This window comes from Cetorhinus maximus, chromosome 6 (genome assembly GCF_964194155.1).
Source record: "Cetorhinus maximus chromosome 6, sCetMax3.hap1.1, whole genome shotgun sequence".
In the NCBI taxonomy this organism is placed as follows: domain Eukaryota; kingdom Metazoa; phylum Chordata; class Chondrichthyes; order Lamniformes; family Cetorhinidae; genus Cetorhinus; species Cetorhinus maximus.
In genome coordinates this window covers 136,530,889-136,547,977 of record NC_135884.1, presented here as the reverse complement: position 1 = coordinate 136,547,977, position 17,089 = coordinate 136,530,889, and the positions used below count along the sequence as shown (strand labels likewise).

General features: G+C 42.4%; 1 protein-coding gene across 1 annotated transcript in view; it reads right to left on the bottom strand.

The window, feature by feature from the left end:
* The window catches only part of cdh13 (cadherin 13, H-cadherin (heart)), a 1,028,759-nt gene that overhangs the window by 85,514 nt on the left and 926,156 nt on the right, over positions 1–17,089 (bottom strand). The window lies entirely within an intron of this gene.

The window sequence follows — 17,089 nt, the reverse complement described above, 5'->3', positions numbered from 1 at the left end:
AGTTGGGACATATCCATAACTTATATTTTAAAACATTTTGAAATTTTTAAATCCCCCATGAAACCTCATCCCGCCCGTGGATGAGGTTCCATGTTTTTTCAGAAGCCCGCCAGGGCTCTTGGCCTACCCGCCAACCTTAAGGTTGGACAGGCAGGTCCACTAACGATTTCAATTACTTTTTTTAATGGCCTTAATAGGCTGTTGACAGGTCGGCGGGTACGCAGCTGAGTCGGCTGTGCGCCCGCCGTCCTGAGAATGTAAATGACACAGGGTGACATCAGGACACACACCCAGCGTCACCCTGCGTCATTTTACTCGCCAGCGGGCGGGACCTGCCCCCTGCTCGCCGACCGAAAGATGCAGCCCAATATTTTATTCCTCTTTATATCTTTTAGTAATTTTCTGCCACATAAATAAGTAAACAAATGCATTTGTTTGAAATCCCTGTAGAAATCGATAATCAAAATGAATTGTTTATCCGTTGGCTCTTTCAGTTCCAGTTCCCATGTTTGCTGTGGTGTATTCTGACTAGAAAACCAGGAAATTCTGGGTGGAAAATGGTGAAATTAAAGGGTGTTTGTCATCAATCTAGCCTGTTACAGGAAATTCAAGGTAATGCTATTTTCAAACATGATATTTTCAAAAATCCTTATTGGTATTCTTTCTTGAAATCAAATCATGAAAATAATAATAAACATTGATATAATTCCATTCCTTTTTAAATTTATTTTTCAATATTTTATTATACCTGTAAGTGCTGATGAAATTAAGGTACGGGGACGGTGGAGACTATCGTTATTGTTTAGGAACTCAAGATTCTATATCTTTTAATCCAGTTCCCTCATATTCAGTACTTCTCCCAGTTTGTTCCCTCAGTGATTCCACTGCTTGAACTAAGCTATTAAACAAGCAGGAATTTTTTTTTTAAAATAGATTTTCTATTTTTAATTTTTGATGAGGTGTTAATGGCCAAGCTTGCTAGTAAGATAAATGCAAATCTAATGTATTTATCCCATAGTACTTCAAAATAAAGATGGGAGTCCCCATTTGTCACAGTCCCATTGTAGTTTTTATCTATCCTGAACAGTTAAACCGTCAACAGTTTTGATCCCTGTATATAATAAGATTATCTTTACAAACAAGGAATGGAGATGAATACAAAACAGTGGGCTAAACTGTTTGAATTAGAATATACATGGTCATAAATTGCATGCAAATGCCAGCACCACATTGATGTTTTGCTTTCTTATTTATTTCAGAGATATGTGACTTTTTATTGGCTGTATGCAGTTGATCATGGTGATAAATCCCTCTATACTTAATCAAAGTGTTTGTGATTCGAGCCTCGAGCAGTTAGCAATCACCATAGCAAATTGTCCAGGTAGTTGTTAGGTTGAAGTCCACATCATAGAGATTGGTGTGCAAACAATATCAACCTTTATTTTATTTAGCGTAGAAAAGTTAATATTAAGTTGACACAAATGCATTTGAGGCAAGTGGTTACATTTTACAATCAATTTTATATGGTAAATAAAATTCACAGGACCATAGTGAACATGAGTGTACAGTAAGATAAAAGCAAAATACTGCGGATACTGGGAATATGAAATAAAAACAGAATATGCTGGAAAAACTCAGCAGGTCTGACAGCTCTGAAGAAGAGTTGTGCGGATTCAAAACGTTAACTCTGTTTCTCCCTCCACAGATGCTGTCAGACCTGCTGAGTTTTTCCAGCATTCTCCGTTTTTATTTACCTTTTTTTGTATTCATTCATTCACGGGGTGTGGGCTTCATTGGCTGGGTCAGCATTTATTGCCATCCCTAGTTGCCCTTGAGAAGGTGGTGGTGAGCTGCCTTCTTGAACCGCTGCAGTGCATGTGGTGTAGGTACACCCTCAGTGCTGTTAGGAAGGGAGTTCCAGGATCTTGACGTAGCGACAGTGAAGGAACAGCGATATATTGCCAAGTCAGAATGGATGGCACAGACTAGAAGGGCCGAATGGCCTGTTTTCTATGCTGTAGTGTAGTGTGTTCTATGGCGAGTGAGTTGGAGAGGAACTTCCAGGTGGTGATGTTTCCACCTATCTGATGCTCTTGTCTTTCTAGATGGTAGTGGTCCTGAGTTTGGAAGATGCTATCTAAGGAGCCTTGGTGAATTCCTGCAATGGATCTTCTATATGGTACACACTGCTGCTACTGTGCGTCAGTGGTGGAGGGAGTGAATGTTTGTGGATGTGGTGCCAATCAAGTGGACTGCTTTGTCCTGGATGGTGTCAAGCTTCTTGAGTGCTGTGGGGGCTGCACTCATCCAGGCAAATGGAGTATTCCATCACACTCCTGACTTGTGTCTTGTAGACAGGTAGGTGGACAGGCTTTGGGAAGTCAGGAGGTGAGTTTCTCATTGCAGGGTTCCTAGCCTCTGACTGGCTCTTGTAGCCACAGTATTTATATGGCTAGTCCAGTTCAGTTTCTGGTCAATGGTAACCCTCAGGACGTTGATCGTGGGGGATTCAGTGATGGTAATACCATTGAGCATCAAGGGGCGATGGTTAGATTCTCTCTTGTTGGAGATGGCCATTGCCTGGCACTTGTGTGATGCGAATGCTACTTCCCACTTGTCAGCTCAAGCCTGGATATTGTCCAGGTCTTGCTGCATTTGGACATGGACTGCTTCAGTATCTGAGGAGTTGCAAATGGTGCTGAACATTGAGCAATCATCAGCAAACATCCCCACTTCCGATCTTATGATGTAAGGAAAGTCATTGATGAAGCGGCTGAAGATGGTTGGGCTGAGGAGATTACCCTGAGGAACTCCTGCAGTGATGTCCTGGAGCTGAGATGACTGACCTCCAACAACCACAACCATCTTCCTTTGTGCTAGGTATGACTCCAGCTAATGAAGAGTTTTCCCACTGATTGCCATCGACTCCAGTTTTGCTGGGGCTCTTTGATGCCACACTTGGTCAAATGCGGCTTGGATGTCAAGGGCAGTCACTCTCACCTCACCTCACCTCAGGAATTCAGCTCTTTTGTCCATGTTTGAACTAAGGCTGTAATAAGATCAGGAGTCGAGTGGCCCTGGCGGAACCCAAAGTGGGTATCAGTGAGCAGGTTATTGCTAAGCAAATACCACTTGAAAGCACTATTGATGACCCCTCCCATTACTTTACTGATGATGGAGAGTAGACTGATGGGGCGGTAATTGGCCGGGTTGGATTTGTCCTGCTTTTTGTGTACAGAACATACCTGGGCAATTTTCCACATAGCCGGGTAGATGCCAGTGTTGTAGCTGCACTGCAACAGCTTGGCTAGGGGCATGGCAAGTTCTGGAGCACAAGTCTTCAGCACTATTGCCGGAATGTCGTCAGGGCCCATAGCCTTTGAAGTATCCAGTGCCTTCAGCCGTTTCTTGAAATCATGTGGAGTGAATCAAATTGGCTGAAGACTGGCATCTGTGATGCTGGGGAACTCCGGAGGAGGCTGAGATGGATCATCCACTTGGCACTTCTGGCTGAAGATTGTGGCAAATACTTCAGCCTTATCTTTTGCACTGATGTGCTGGGCTCCCCCATCATTGAGGATGGGGATATTTGTGGAGCCTCCTCCTCCAGTGAGTTGTTTAATTGTCCACCCCCATTCATGGCTGGATGTGGCAGGACTGCAGAGCTTAGATCTGACCCACTGGTTGTGGGATCACTTAGTTCTGTCTATCGTTTGCTGCTTATGCTGTTTGGCGCGTAAGTAGTCCTGTGTTATAGCTTCACCAGGTCGACACTTCATTTTTAGGTATGCCTGGTGGTGCTCCTGGCATGTCCTCCTACACTCTTCATTGAACCAGGGTTGATCTCCTGGCTTAGGGGTAATGGTAGAGTTGGGGGTATGCTGGGTCATGAGGTTACAGATTGTGTTTGAGTACAATTCTGCTGTTGCTGATGGCCCACAGCGCTTCATGGATGCTTCAGGCTTCAGTTGGTAGATCTGTTTGAAATATATCCATTTAGCACGGTAGTAGTGCCACACAACACGATGGAGGGCATCCTCAATGTGAAGGCAGGAATTCATCTCCACAAGGACTGTGCGGTGGTCATCATACCGATACTGTCATGGACAGATGCATCTACGGCAGGCAAGGAAAAGTATGTTTGTATATTGGTGAGGATGAGGACGAGTATGTTTTTCACTCTTGTTGGTTCCCTCACCACCTGCCGCAGATCCAGTCTAGCAGCTATGTCCTTTAGGACTTGGCCAGCTTGGTTAGTAGTGATGCTACCGAGCCACTCTGGGTGATGGACATTGAAGTCAACCACCCAGAGTACATCCTGCGCCCTTGCAACCCTCAGTGTTTCCTCCATGTGGTGCTCAACATGGAGGAGCACTGATTCATCAGCTGAGGGAGGGCGGCATGTAGTAATCAGCAGGAGGTTTCCTTGTCCATGTTTGACCTGATGCCGTGAGACTTCATGGGGTCCAGAGTCGATGTTGAGGATTCCCAGGGCAACTCCCTCCCAACTGTATACCACTGTACCGCCACCTCTGCTGGGTCTGTCCTGCTGGTGGGACAGGACATACCCAGGGATGGTGATGGTGTTGTCTGGGACATTACCTGGAAGATATGATTCCGTGAGGATGACTATGTCAGGCTGTTGCTTAACTAGTCTGTGAGACAGCTCTCCCAATTTTAGCCCCCAGCTGTTAGGAAGGAGAATTTTGCAGGGGCGACAGGGCTGAGTTTGCTGTTGTCATTTCCGGTGCCTAGGTTAATGCCGGGCGGTCCATCTGGTTTAATTTCTTTTTTGAGACTTTGTCACGGTTACTGATACAACTGAGTGGCTTGCTAGGCCATTTCAGAGGGCAGTTAAGAGCCAACCACATTGCTGTGGGTCTGGAGTCCAGACCAGGTAAGGACAGCAGATTTCCTTCCCCTAAAAGGACATTAGTGAACCAGATGGGTTTTTACAACAATTGACAATGGTTTCATGGTCATCATTAGACTTTTAATTCTAGATTTTTATTGAATTCAAATTCCGCCATCTGCTGTGGCGGGATTCGAACCTGGATCCCTGGGGCATTACCCTGGGTCTCTGGATTACTAGTCCAGCAACAATACCACTACACCATCACCTCCCCCAATCAGTGTACAGTAATTGAAAAAAAAATCAAAGGAGGCGAAATTGGGCAATTCTTGAAAACGTGCACTGCACTGATTCAATGTGATACAGGCAACATGACAACTTTGTGCTGTCTGCTCATTTCCATGATTGTAGCATGCAGTCGGATTAATCACTCTGCTGAGTGGCTGCACAAATTCAGTGGTAACGGACAGTAAATGCATCTTCAAAAGTTGTAATCCATCAACTGCACCACCAACCTCAAACACTGCTTAATGCACTACACCTCCATCACTCACCTTTCAACCATCTCCAGCAATCAGGGCACTTACCTAGCATTACAACTGCCCTAATACAATTTGCATTGCTGCACAAACTCACAGCCATATATCACAGCTTGCATACACTGCCAGCTATTCAACAATGGCAACCACATCACACAATCAGATTTCACTATAGCACTGGTACACTTCCCTCCCTCTTGCAGGACAGGGTGGTACACAACCAAAGGGAACAGGGACTAACCAACAAGGTATAGGTGCTTCTTTATAAATGCGTGCCTTTATCCCAATGGAGGAGACTGTGCTCATCACTGGAGCTAACACTGCTGAGGCAGTGACAAGTGGCAGGACTGGGAGAAAATTATCACACCTAATTTTCCTCCTCGTTTTCTACTACCACAAGATATCTCCTGGTTTACAAGATGGTACTGGTCTAAGCACATATATTTTAGTATCCCCCTCTCCCATCACCATGACCTTAGCCTTATGCTTTTCTCTTTTTCCAATGCCCAAGAACTGACATCTGACCAGGTAATGGTGAAAAATCAACAAGACTGTTGATGAAGAAACAGCAGTACTCAAAGATCTAGGCTGACAATCCAGTGCAGTACTGAGGGAATGCTGTACTGTTAGAAGTGCTGCTTCTCGGATGATATGCTAAACCTGAGGCCCCATCTGCCCTTTCAGGTGGACGTAAAAGATCCCATAGCACTATATTGAAGAAGAGCAGTTGAGTTATCCCCAGTGTGCTGGCAAATATTTATTCCTCAATCAACATCACAAAAAACAGATTCTCTGCTCATTACACTGTTTGCGAGAGCTTGCTGTGCGCAAATTGGCTGCCACGTTTCCTACATTACAACAGTAAATACACTTCAAAAGTACTTCATTGGCTGTAAAGCACTCTGGGACATTCTGTGATCATGAAAAATACTAGATAATGCAAGTCTTTCTTTCCTTTCTTTACTCAATTTAACATTTACACCCAACAGTTTAGATACTGACACAGCGTGTATTTTAAATATAGCAGCAGTTCAAGAAAGCGACTCACCATTACCTTCTCAAGAGCAATTAGGGATGGACAATAAATGCAGATCTTGTCAAGGTGGCCCACATCCCATGTGTGAATAAAAATAAACAGAGAGGTGGGATCTGCATGTGCTGAGACATCAGACATGAGTGACTGCAGCTAGGATAAGGATAATGCAGTTCATCAGAAGATGACGTCTGACATAAGTTCTGCAGCAGAGAAATCAGAAATGCACTTTGATGTGGCTAGCTACAGAAGAAGGCAGTGAAACGTTTGGTCCATTGGCATGCCTGTCAGAGATCCTGCATGTAACATCAAGCACCAATGTAGCACAGGACTTTGTGCAGAGCTTGGTGACCATACAAGGAGATTGGCACTAAGTTAAAATGTTCAGAGAGCTGGTGTAGACATGATGGGCCAAATGGCTTCCTTCTACACAGTAACAATTCTCTGATCCTTTCCAGCACAGATTTGGGGCCAGCTCCATTAGCAGACTTGTGAACCCAACGATGAGGCAGCTTCTGACGGTTGATGTACCAGCTTCCATTGCAGGAAAAGCAGAAGTCACCCAATGCCTGGGAGCTGCAGAGAAAGCTCAGATTTCAGTCATGCAAGCTCAAATTGCTGTCATCATGGATACAGAGAGCAGTGTTCAAAGCAGCATGCAGGGTGTCACGGGCGTGCAGTAATCTGTCTTCCCACAGGCACTAGGATTGCTGAGACACCACCACAGTGGAGTGGCCGTGGGTCCATGGAGCTTCTCAGGAAAACAACATTCATCCTCTCATCCCTGCTACTCTGCCAGTGCCCTTGCTGCTGCCTGTAAGCAAACCAATCTAGACAGTTCATGCTGAGATGATGCACTCCGAAAGTTTTTCTAGATCCAGAGTTGCTCAAGTCTGTCCTCCCAGGCCATCTGCCTGACTGAAAACAGCCTTCCACCAGCCATGCTGCAGCCCCCATAACAGCAGTAGGACAGGTGAAGACACTCAGAAGACAGACACTAAGGGATTGGACAAGGTTGATTAATTTACTTTTGTATCTATTATGGCAGGCTTCAATTTATAAATTTGGTTTGTTAAGGTGCTTAATTTGCGTTTGTTTTTAATTTTTGCAATTTGGTCATTTGGGCATTGTGATGACCAGAGATGGAGGGAAAATAAGGTGTGAAATCAGGCAAAATTGCCTCACCACCTGCCACATCACGCCCTGTAGACTTTAGCAACTTTAAATAACTCAAGAAACCACCAGAAACTTTTGCAATCACAGCAAGAGCCAGTAAACCAACCAGCAACTGACCTGTAAGTAGCTAGTGGGCAAGGGGTCCTTCCTGCTGCAGAATGCAGGTACAGTCATGCCCAATTAAAGGATGGCATTAGCTGTATTGGCGTTGAGCTCAGAAATGGCGGTGCTGGCATCAAATCCATGCTACATGTTGATTGATGTCATAATCCTCCTCTTCTGCATACTTCTGGTGGACATTCATTGCATGTGCGCTTGCACAATCACCAACAAGGCGCCTGGCACAACTTGCATCAGAAGAGTACCTGCACATTGCAGACACCAGTTTTGTGATTATGGGCTGTAAGGGCACTCACAGCATCCAAAAAATGGGCATATGGATCCGAATCCTATGCCCTAGGAACTTTATTAAAAAAAACAAGAAACAGTGAATTGTAACTAATTATGAAAGCTGAAACTGCAATGTACACTAAAGGAAAAATATATAACGAGGGATTAATGGTTAGGATTAACTGAACTTTTTATTCATTCACGGAACACGGGCATCACTGGCAAGGCCAGCATTTATTGCCCATCCCTAAATACCCTTGAGAAGGTGGTGATGAATTTCTGCAGCCCAACTGGTGAAGGTACACCCACAGTGTTGTTAGGAAGGAGGTTCCAGGATTTTGACCCAGCAATGAAGAAATGACAATACAGTTCCAAATTGACCTGGAGGGAAATTTAGAGGTGGTGGTCTTTGCGCTTTTTGGTAGTAGAGATCACAGGTTTGGAAGGTGCTGTCGAAGGAGTCTTGACAAATTGCTGCAGTGCATCTTGTGAATTGTACACACTGTTGTCACTGTGCACTGGTGATGGAGGGACTGAATGATTAAGGTGATGGTTGGTGTTCTAATCAAGTGGGCTACTTTGCCCTGGATGGTGTTGAGCTTCTTGAGCTGTTGTTGGAGCTGCACTCATCAGGTAAGTGGTTTGTATTCCATCACACTCTTGACTTGTGCCTTATGGGTAGTGGACAGACTTTGGGAAGTCAGGAGGTGATGCATTTGCCACACAATATCCAGTCTCTGACCTGCTCTTATAGCCCAAGTACTTATGTGACTGGTCTAGTAAAATTTCTTGTCAATGGAATCACCAGGATGTTGATGGAGGATTCTTGGAATAAAAGGGGGTGATGGCTGTATCTAGCTTCAAAAGGAGCCCATGGTCAAACAAGGCCTCTGCAATTGTGGGAGAGCAATGGTAGATACTTAAAACAAATAACTATATTACAAAACTGTGTTGGGTTTTACATTCAACCTTGTTGGAACATAAATTAATTAATGTGTGGAAGTAGAATAGAAGTCACTTTCGTGAACAACACTATCGTTCAACAGGCTGATAAGAAATTATAATAGACACATTGGATAGCTGTTATATACAGTTCATTAACAGGCCTTATGAACAGCTTTGGCTATAAATAAATGGTGATAGGACAGACATAAATTAAAGAAGCCTCTGGAACTTAACTTAGAAGAAGATTGGAAAGTTTCTTGGGGGGATGAAATCGGTCAAGGGTAATGCCTCAGAGTGAGTTAAGGAAAGAGTGAAAATAAGAGTTATTGATCAGGAATAAGGCTCAAGAAGCTTATGGAAGGTGAATGACATTAAAGGCAAGCTTTTCAACCCAAGGTTTAGAACAAAGAACTTGACATTTTATAGTGTATTTTGTAATAAAGTAAATTTTTATAGGGCGAAAGGCCTTGTCAATAAGCCATCCAAGTCCATCCTGGAAAAAGAGTAAAAATAAGAGATTTTTGTAGAACTCAGTGCAGTGGGCAGTGCAGAGAAACTCCTAAATGTATTTTCCATGCTAACACTCTTGGGTAGTTGGAGAAGTCATGAAGATATGGGGTGCTGAGAAGAAAAAGGAAGAAGAAAGAGCTGTTCACTCATAGCAGACACCTTGGCCACACTGGACTCACTACTTCTCGCAGTCATATATATTTGCTCTATACTGGTGTGTTATATTCCATTTTAAACTCTGATTAAATGCGACATCCCATCACGTTGGTTGCAGCCGATCTTGGTTGATTAGATGGTGATAACATCAACTATCTTTTGAAGATTAAGCTCACTACACTGGACACTGTGCAAGCATCAGCGAGCATTCCAACTTCAGATAGAATGTTATGATGGCCTAAAGGTTATTGATGAAGCAGATGATGATGATTGAGCCTTAAAGTACTCTGCTTTAAGGGACTCCTACAGTGATGCCCTGGGGATGAGATGTTTAGCCTCCAACAACCATAGCCACCTGTCCTCCTTTGCACTGGGTGTGACTCATTCCAATGGGGAGTTTTCTACCTTCCCACTGACTTCAATTTTAGTAGAACTCTGTTATAGAGTTGATTTTCCAGGCAACTTTTCTTGGTGGACAGATTTAACTTTATTTACAAGGCAGCAGCAGCAACTACATGTGTGCATCAAACTCCATAGCTAAAGAAGAATTCTCTCCTGGAGGTTCCCTGCACTGCTAACCGATTGGTCTACACAGATCATGTGATCTTACAACACAGGATTATTCTTAAAGCCACAGTCCTACATTTATCAGAACTAAATTACTACATTCCTCTCCATTTAACTTTTGTGTACATTTTGTATTTACAAGGATATTTATCTCATGACATTACAATATTTTAAACAGGTCATGAAATTACAAGTTCAGTCTTTCAGGTAGGTTCTTGATCCGTGTGGAATGTCATAGCCCCACGACTTCCGATTCTTTTGTGGGAACCACATTCTATGGAACTGTGTTAACATCAGGTACCTCATTAGGCACAGGCAGCTCAGTGTCTTCCATTTCGACAGACATCGGGCATGTCTATTCTTGATTAAGCAACTTCAACAGGAACCACAGGTTCAGCAATAGTAAGGTGGAACATCATTTTGTTGGGGTATTTCCCTTTTACTTAAGTGATCCACATTATTACGGGTGATCCGGCCCTCCACTTTCACATGGTACAACAACGATCCGATCACAGAGCTTACTTTACCAGGTAACCACTTCAGTCCTCCACTGAATATCTTTACATCTACTGCTTCACCAACAGTAAATTGTCACTCACGACTATGCAAATCATGAGTCGCATTTTGGTTCCCTTGACTTTTCTCCATCTTTCCCTCCAATTTGGGAAGTATCAGGCTTAGCCTTGTTCAAAGTCAGCACCTCGTCAGTAATTCTGCAGGTGTTACACCTTAGTAGTGTGGACGGGCTGTTCTGCAGTGAAACAGGAAATGAGCAAGTTTAGTTTCCAACGATCAGTCTGTTAATTTTTTTCAATGTCTTTTTGGAACCTTGTTCCTTCTTGTCAGCTTCTTTCTACCACAGAGTTTAGTCCCGTCCTTCATTTTGACTTCACAGTCGGCCAGACTTCTCTCAGGTGAAATCGATAGTTAAGCTGCCAATGACTTCATTATCTACTCGTATCTTGGAAAGTTCTATGACTTTTCCTTTCAATGCCTCTTTAGCTTCATTCAGCTGATTCTTCAGCTCTTTGCTGGACAGCAACCTTCACTGAGTTGGCACAGCCTTGGAGTTTCTCCAAACTCCTGTCTCCTGGCTGTATCCAGCTATATACAACTTCCTGTGAGCCCTCTCCGATCACCAGGACTTCCCCTGAGCCCTCTCCAAATACCATCTTCCATCACCAGGGCTTTATCTGGGACCTCTTCAAGTTTCTTTTGCTGTGATTCCATTCTACTGTTTAAGATAGTCTTCATTTCTTCATTTCGTTGCTGAATGGTTACACATTCCTTTTGCATTTGATCTTGAAGGACAATCAATTGTTCTTTCAACTGTTTAATTTCTTGTTGCCCTCCTTCTGGGGTCTCCTGTTGCCTTCCACAGAGTTGTCCTCCCTCTGGGGTCTCCCATTGCCTTCCGCAGAGTTGCCCACTCTTTGGGATCTCTTGTTGCCTTCCGCAGAGTTTCCCTCTCACTGGGGTCTCTCCTAATTTTCTGTCCATAGCCATTTTTCTTGTATTTACCACTTTAAATGTATTGCTGCTTTAAGAGCAGTCACCATTTTTTTTACTCGGGCTGTCAGCTTTTCTATGCTGTGTTTCCCACGCTTTTCAAGTTTTTGGCAGGATCCCCATGATCGTGGTTCTTCTTCTCTTTTAACTTTGTAAAACTTTGTTCCTGTTTGGAAAAAAAATAGCAGCGATTTCTTCTCCCTTTTCTGGGCAATTCTGCAGGGTTTTTTTCTTTTTTTAAGTCCCATAGGTTCTTTTGATGTTGGACATCCCACACTTCGGGAGACCCAGCGGCCTCGTGGTCCAATCAGTGCCGTTTGGTTTTGTTTAAATTTAAAACTGCAGTACTGCCTTCTGCTCTGATTGCCCCTTTGTTTTTACTTGAAAGCGATGTGCCAGCTTCTCTAACCTACTGAGCCTGTGGGGCTGCTGCCTATTTCATGATGTAAGTACAGATTCTCTTTCTTTTAATGTTTTGCTCACCCTTCTCGTGGATTCTCACTCAGGGGATCTTCCAATCTTGGTATTTTTAAAAATGTTAGGAGTGCTCTGGGAGATTTCTCAGCCTTTTGGATCGGGGCCCATTTTTTCTTTAACTTAAAGCGACAGCATACCTGGTGAGTATATTTTCCTTTCTTTTTGATTGTCATAGATACGATCGCTGGACTAGGAACAGCTGGATCTGATTTTCCAGGCAATTTTTCTTGGTGAACACACAACTTTATTTGCAAGACAGCAACAGCAGCTACATGCGTGCATCCAACTCCATAACTAAAGGAGAACTGTTCTCCTAGAGATTCCTCGCTCTGTCAACCCACTAGTTTACACAGATCATGTGATCTTACAACACGGTTATTCTTAAAGCTAGGATTCTACCTTTATCAGAACTATAATTGCTACAGGCTCCATAATGCCACACTTGGTGAAACGCTGCCTTAATTTCAAAGGCAATCACTCTCACTTCAGCTCTAAAATTCAAGGCTTAATGAATGCATTTGTCAGAATATAATTCCCCAGCTTATTTGACTCAACTTTGCTTCACACTTACATGTTTGTGTTTACTCTATTTGATTTACTGGTCAAGTAAGGGCAACTTCTTTAGCTATATGTGATATGGTTAAGTCCTACTAGAATACAAACAGTACTCTTAATTGCTTTTGGCTTTACCTCATCAATAAGACACTGATTCCTGTGACAGGATATGCAAGGTTTTAATTAGTTTATCCTGTTTCTTTTTTTTAAATTCACAACTGCGGTAAAAAATATGGTCAGAATCTATTGGATGGAGTCAATCGATACAGCAACAGCTATTTTTCTTGCTTGTAAACTACCCCACGTATTGAATACTCTGTGGGAGCAAATGAAATTGTCTACTCTCCTGTCTCACTTGAGGCTTGTTAATTTTAAACTCGTGTTTTCTATTTCCGCACACTCAGTCCAAGTTGAATAACCTATATCGTGTTGCTTCTCAGCATTTTAACAAAGTGGATTATGCCCCTTTCAGACTTCTTCAATCAAACTAAACTCTGTTTCGTAGCTTAGATACATCATTGGGCCATACCACATCACAGAGGGAAGAAGTTCTCCGGGAGATTAAACAAAGTGCTCTACTGAATGCAGAAAATTAAAAATTTCAATAACTCCAAATATACAATAAGTTTTAGGTTGATCATTACAGGAAATGCAACATCAATATGAGGTGATGTGCATACATAAAGCTTTAACACAAATTGCAAATCTGTGTGGTGCAAAACACTGTGGCACACCAGTACTAAATATGGTGGCTAACGACACTGACGTTACAGAATTAAGTGGTATGATATCAGTATGGTACGCATCAGAAGCAAGTTATCTTACACCCCTAGTGCTATGCATTTTTATCAGGCACCTTCTTACACCATCTTTACAGTTTCAGCATAGAAGAGCGCTGGCAGCCAGAGCCAAATGAGTAACAATCTGCGCTTGTGCCAAGTAAAGATATGTAAAGCTCTAGATACTCATGCCAGAAAACAAAGACAGGGTCACAGCTAGTCAATCACATCTCCCTGAACAAAGATACATCACTTGGTATAACATAACTGGGAATTAGAAAAGTGATGGAGGGCAGCATTCTCCTCCATCCCTTTAAAACAAGTGAAACAGTCAAAGAACCTTAAAGTAAATGCACTGAAGTTTTATTAAAACATTTTATTTAAGAGAGGTAAAAAGCCCAAATTTCAATTTAGCCCATCAAGCAAGAACGGAGTAGGTTTAGGTGGAATGCACTGCTCCGATCGCACTAGGAGGGTTAACAGTTTCTTACTGTTGCATTTCCCCAAAGTCTCAGAAATATTACTCAACCCACCGTAGCACATGTCAAAGAGGGGGCATTAACGTTAAAGAGTGTAAAGTGCACCTGGATTTAATTTGATAACTCCAGGTACCTAGAAAGAATTATCTGGGGAAGGGAGCCAAAATTAGGCTGAGTCGATTGAATAACCCAAGGGTGTTCTGTCTCCACCTAGTGCCACCTTATCCTCGTCAACTTTCTAATTGGCTGAGGCTCCCGCTACAGGCCGGTATCAGTCTACTTAACATTCAAGAGTTGCGGCTCCATGATGGTTAAGTGCCGCGATGTAAGTGTGGGCCCAGAGTTACCGAGCAGAACAGCAAAGTAATTGCGCTCGTCGTTGACCCCAAAGGAAGTTGCCCACAATATTTAGCAATCTCTGTGCTTTGGATTACCCCTTTCTTAATATTAGTTTGAATCTGGCAAGGGGTTCTCCAGATGTCGATTAACAGTGATGCGATCAATCAGCCAAAAATATTGAAAGTTTCTCACAGACAGCAAACTAGGAAGTAAAATGCACTGATTACCCCTCATCTTTTAAATATAATTTTACATGGGTCAAAATCAAAATTGGGGCCTACGTATGGGATTAATATAAAACCTGAAATATCATTCAAAAATTTAGGAAAAACATCCACATATTTTTAAAGTTGTCATAATTTCATAAATATAAGATCAATTTTTCAGTGCCAGAATGGTTGTTCAGCAGTAGTTATAAACTGAGTATACCATTAAAAATTCAGTCACACTCACTGAATAAGATGTTTTTGCTGCAAGATTCATAGCTTAAAAGCAGAAGTTGTCAGTTCAATGATTTCTACTTGATTGTGACCTGTTGAGGTTTCAACAGCGCACCCTGTGGAGAAGCATATCATCCTTCACAGCAACCTCCGGAATTCCATGTTTAACTGCACATGTGTGGGCTCCAGAAGTTGCTGTCAGTTTCAGAGGAGTAATGACAGCAAACACCATGGGAGCCCTGCTCTCTGCAGCTCAACAGCAGAATCATGGTGGAGGATACTGACTGACCGGACAAGTCCAAGATATAAAGCCCTCCTTCCATCAGAACCGCTTGTGGAACAAATTCTATTTCAGAGCAAAATAATCCAAGGGACAATAATATATTGTAAAAATATTTCCCCAGTGCATTAGGATTAAAATTGTCAAAACCCATTTAATGAATTACACTTAACTTACATTTAACATTGAGAGGAAATGAGCAACCTCCACTAATTCCTGTACTGATCTACAGCCTACAACTGTGAGGAGTTCACACTTTGTTTCAATGCATTCCTTAGTTCCTATTTTTGATTTAATTTTTGTTAGCTAAAAACAAATGTGTTCTAGCTGAGGATACCATTGTTTTGTAAAATCATTTTTTGAGTATTGCTGAAATAAGACATTTTGTCAAAATCTTTCATCTTGCACTCATCAGGACAATCACAAGAATACTAATGTCAGAGGAAGCAACAACTGCATAAGAAGAGAGTGCTGATTGGTTGGCAAAAAGGCAAGAGGACTGTGATTGGTCGAGGCATTGCCATGGAGGATACATCATTTAATGGTGACTGACAGTTAACTGCCAAGCATTGTTTAGAAATTTAAACCAGGCAGCTTGACTCTAATTGGTCAAGGCATTCCCTGAAGAATGAACCAGTGAATGGCCATTATTTATTTTGTTTAGCTGAAATAGATGCAATGTGTGTACATGTTCTTTCTGTCTGCAAAGAACAAAGCCATGTGTATTAATATATGTAGCTTCCAGTACACGCAAATGAGCCACACTGTGAACCCAACTGACAAACTTAAATTAGTTGTCAGCATAATTCTTAGCACATTGAGGATTATTTAACAAATGTTTTCCAATTGTGGAAATACATCTAATTTTGGACACTGAGTTTTGAGTTTTGCAAGCATGAGCTGGATGGGTACAGTCTGTACCTTGCCCATTGTGAACAGTGGCTGGGACATGCTGTTTGATACGATCCTCCAGTCCTTGGGACATACGGCCTGTATGCCTAACATCACACTGGCACTGAAATTCATATACCGCATTATTCATTTGTGTGATAAGCAGAACGTCTTTTTGGCTTGACAACAGCATCCTGATAGTGGTGAATACCACTCATGTTGCTATTGCATAGCAGCTGTGTGAAACAGCCAGCTTCACCTGGTGCTCAAATTTTTGAGATACCATGGTCATCTGAGGTAGACTGGGCACTTTTCAGAGGTCAGCTAATTTCCTGCTGTATATCACACAAACTCATGAACGGGCTTAAGGCCGTTACTTTCGGCCCTGAAAAGTGCCTAGTCCAACTCGAATTACCCTGGAAGGGAGGTTATCTTAAAAATTCCTTAGGGAATGCCTTGACCAATTAGAATCAAGCTGCCTGGTTTAAATTTCAAACAATGCTTGGCAGTTAACTGTTAGTCACCATTAACCTATGTATTCTCCATGGCAACACCTTTGCCAATCAGAGTCCATTTGCCAACCAATCGGCATTTTCTCCTCATACTGTATAAAGTTGTTGCTTCCCCTGACATTGGTATTCTTGCGATTGTCCTGATGAGTGCAAGACGAAAGTTGCAACAAAATGTATTTTTTCAGCAATACTCAAATTCTGTACTGCCAAATGACTAAAATCATTTTTATTTGGGATATTTAAACCGTATTTAATTCATCGCATTGATAACAACCTATCATATACGGTATCTTCCTGGTTTGTTTTCACTTTTCACTTAGTCAGGTTCCTGTATTGTATCCTGCTGGGGACAGAGGACTAGGGAAGCAACCTATAGATTTCTCAGCATCTAGTCCAATAACTGCATCTTAGACTGTATACAAGGTGTGTGGTTCTATGCCGAAGCACAGAGTGTTACATGTGTAATTCCACTATGGAACCCAACTCTCGCCTTCCTTAAAGCTGTGAACAGATGAAGCCCATCAAATTCATGCATGACGCTTGATTCTGTACATTTTGAGTGCATGACTGCAGAACCATTTAACAACTTAACCTCCACACAACAACCACGTTTGCTCCTTGGCCTGTGTAAACTTTGTACATTCTAACCTTATATAGAAC